Source organism: Triturus cristatus, chromosome 10 (assembly GCF_964204655.1).
Source record: "Triturus cristatus chromosome 10, aTriCri1.1, whole genome shotgun sequence".
Classification (NCBI taxonomy): domain Eukaryota; kingdom Metazoa; phylum Chordata; class Amphibia; order Caudata; family Salamandridae; genus Triturus; species Triturus cristatus.
Window position 1 is genome coordinate 627,421,698 of NC_140593.1, and position 4,257 is coordinate 627,425,954.

The window sequence follows — 4,257 nt, forward strand, 5'->3', positions numbered from 1 at the left end:
GCCACGAGCGCTTAAGCCGGCCCTGCCCGCGCTTACTGCCTTATATCCCTCTGTACCCCACACCTTGCGCTAACTGCCACAACATATCCCTCTGTACCCCACACCTTGCGCTAACTGCCACAACATATCCCTCTGTACCCCGCACCTTGTGCGCACTGCCACAACATATCCCTCTGTACCCCGCACCTTGTGCACACTGCCACAACATATCCCTCTGTACCCCGCACATCACGCTCACTGCCACATATGCCTCTGTATCCCACTCCTCACACTCACTGCCTGATCGCTCATTTTACCCTGCCATTCATCTTCTACGTGTTCTCTCCCCTTCCACTCGTTCTACCTCTGTTCACCCCCTTACTTCTTTTAGTGCCTTACATCTTTCTCAATATCTCTACTTCTTTTCCTCTTCAGTAACATCTGTGGCACATCTCTGCACTTCCATTATATCAACGCACCCCTCTACCTCACCTGTCGACCTCAGTCTTTATTATTCCCTCTTCATCAGCTGTCTCTACATGTCTATGACACACCTCTCCCTCTCTCTACCTGGCCCCCTCACGTTCTACGACTGCGTTATTCTCCCCTCTCCAGCTTTGATTTACCTGTCGCTGCTCCTGAATCTTTTTCTTCTACACCTCACTTCTTTGTCTACCCTTCACCCCTCGCTACCCTTCTGTTTGCCTTACTACGGTCTTTACCCAACCCACCTTTCAGTGCCTCTTCCCATTTCGCCTCACTCCCTCACAGCGCTCTCCTAGCATGCATCTGTTTCTCCCCTCACCACCATGCCTGTCTCTACCCCTCCTTATCTTTCTAACCAGCCTAACTTTCTACCTTCCTGTTATTCCTGGTAGCGAACCTTTCATTTCACCCCTCCGGTTGTATTACCTATGCATTCAAATTGAGTAGGTCATTGCTGTGCTCCCAACCAGACATCGAGACCCAGTCCCCTAGCCTCTCAACATGCCCAGATATAACAACAAGCATTGGCATAGCCAATTGGTCTCGCCTTTGGGACCTGCTGCAGAACTAAATACTTATACTGCCGGCATCATACTTACCCAGCGCCAAGACGCCTCGGCAAAAGTGAGCTATATAAGTTCTTCAGTCAGTGAGTCAGTCATAAGTTCCCAAAGGCGAGACCTATTGGCTATGCCAATGCTTGTTTTTCTCAGGTTGGCCTGAACATTACCCGATCCTGATTGCCATTTTAGCCCCGCCCCCATTGATTAACATTAGCCACGCCCCTTCATTTGCCAGGTTCGCCCCCCCCTGGAAAAATTTCTGCGGATGCCCATGCGGTATAACAGATATTCAGAGCTTCATAAGCTTTGTGAATTTCTATAGGAGGATTATTTCCCAATACTCCATTATAGAGACTCCAATTACGAGGTTGTTAGAGAACGAAGTGAAATTCCTTTGGAGTTGGAGAAGCCGTCTAACAGCTGAAGAAGCAATTCAAAAGTACCACAGTTTTGCATCACCCCGACCTCACACAACCATTCATAGCTGAGGAAGATGCCTCACATATAACGGTAGGGAGCGTTCTCTTGCAGCGTCATCTTGATAGTGGACAGTTATACCTTGCAGCCTTCCTCTCCCAGAAACTAAGCCCAGCAGAAGTTAACTTTGCAGTTGCAGACAGCTATCAAGGTAGCCTTCAAAGAATGACATTACCTTCTCATAGTAGGACACACTGTCTTCTCCATCCTAACAGACCATTGCAATTTTGCAATTCCTTAACTCTGCCTGTCCGTTATGAAATAGGCAGTTATGTGGAGAGGATGTAGCCTAACAGCTAGAGCGGTCGACTTCGAATCTGGGGAACCGGGTTTGAGTCTCGGCATTGACGCTCAACATCCTGTGATTCTGGGCATATCACTTAATCTCCCCGTGCCTAACAAAAATGAATGTGTCCATCTGTAACGAAACTGGTGCTCATGTAAAGTGCTCCGATACCTGATATATTCTGGTCTAGTTCACTATATAAAACTCTAAAAAATATATATATATTACATTCTTCAGTGATTATGACATTGTAATTCAGTCTCGACCTGGGAATAAAAAGAGCAATACAGATGCCTAATACACATATGGGTACGCTGCAACAGACCCCCCCCAGAATCGCCTTCACTCATTCCATTAGGGATTGAGTGGGGGCGCTGTCATTGACAGAGTTTCTAACACACTCACAAAAAGTGCAAGGAGACTGCATAAGCTAAAGAGGTAACCTCTAAGTACGGAGGTTAAGGTTTACAATTATTTATATTTTAAAAACGACTTGTATGTTCTAACTCTGTCCTTGCAAGCACATGCCTTTCTAGTCCACTAACAAGGCAGCCTGGAGAAAAGAAAACCCTTATCCTGTTGCAACATCATTTTAGTGCCCATCAATCTCCAAAGATGACAAGAGATTTGTGGAAATCTGTGCAGCATTGTGCCCAAGGTCAAAGTTTGTATCTTGTACCAGCAAGGCTATTGCAGCCTACTCTAGTGCCTCCAAAGCCATGTTATTTGGTTTCATTAGTCTTCATCATACAACCACCATTATCTCATGAGGGGTAAAATACCATTCTAGTAACTGTCAATTACCTAATCAAAATGGCTCACTTCACCTCCTTGAAAAGATTAGCTTTTGTTTAAAAAATGGCCACCACCTTTCTGCAAGCTATAGTGTTGCTTCATGGGGGTCCCATCTGTGCTAATTTCGAACTACGGTTCCCAAATTTGTCCCCGCCTCTGAAAATCTCTTTGTAAATAGCTGGAGATTGGTGTGCATTTAGCCTCTAGTCACCATCGGCAAACAGATGGGCAAGCTGAGAGGGAAACCCAATGTCTAGAATAATAACTGCAATGGTAATAAATACATGAAATAAGCAATTAATGACTATGGAATGCTGAATTTGTATACAATATTTCTACAAATACATGCATGGGGTACTCCCCATTTTACTATGCATGTGGGTTCCACACCTAAATGATCACTCCAGAGCTGAATCCCACAGTGTCAGTTCCAGCAGTACAAGACTTTCATGCACACCTAGTTAAGATTCAAAAACAGCCCATGAAAACTTGACCTTAGCCAAAGAGAAATTTAAGGCGCATGCTGATAGGTCAAGAGTAAGTTATAGTACTGAAATATCTGCTTGGTTGACCACCAAATATCGATGTTTAAAGGGGCAAAAGAAATTGCAGCCTAACTTTAAGGGAACCTTTAAGATTCTTTAGATTGTTAGTCATGTAGCAGTAACATGAGAGTTGCATCCAACCTTAACTATCCACACAGTTTTCCATACCTTCGTAGAGGGAACTCATAACTCATCACCTCCACCACCAATCCAGGTAAAGGACTATCTAGAATATGAAGTTCAATTTATTTTGTACTCCAAGAGATTGAGGCGGCGCTTGTAATAATTCATAGATTGGCCTGGTTATGGTCCAGCAAAAAGCTAACGGGAGCCAGCTGACCATATGCATGAAGCCGGGTTTATCAATTCCACTTAAAAAATCCATCCAAGCCGAAACCATTGGAAGAGGGCTCATACAGGGGTGTACTGTCAGGAGTGTGTTTAGAACTGAAATGGGGGCCCGAGACCCAACTTGTGTGACAGGTTGGTGGAGGCAGTCAACATAGGTGCGCCCGCTTTGGAGTACTAAATGGCAAATCATATTCGACCGCGCTCCCGCGGCATTGTTGGGTGTGGTTTACTAATTAAACCGCAACCAGCAATTACTTGTGCGCTATCTCATAGGAGTACTGTCTGTCTCTGAAAATCAAACAACACCCATTCTACAGTGGGGAGAAGGCTATGTAAAGGTAAGCTGTGGTGAATAGAAGGGTAAGGTGGTAGAAGGAAATAAGAAAAAGAGAAGGGTTTACAGGTTTGAAGACACAGCTTAAAACCAATCCTAGTTTCCTAACAGTACTGATAAGGCCCAAAGCTGATGTACTGACAAAGTAACGCCAGTGACTAGAGATGACTGCACAAACAAAACAAGGCCGACAAGTCTGAACTCTTACCACAATGGGAGTTCTACCGCTCTTCTCGTCCAATTCCCCTTTCTCTTGTAGCATTGCCACAATTCCAGCTACTAGTTGTAGAGTAGAGTGAATTTGGTGAGGGAGTTGGAACTAGCTGCTGTGAAGCCATTTCACTCCTTGTTTAATCAGTGATGCGAAGACAGGTTGAATTCCAGCATCAGCATCTTGATGTACAGGATAATGAAGATTGTAAAGTAGTTTCATCATGGGAT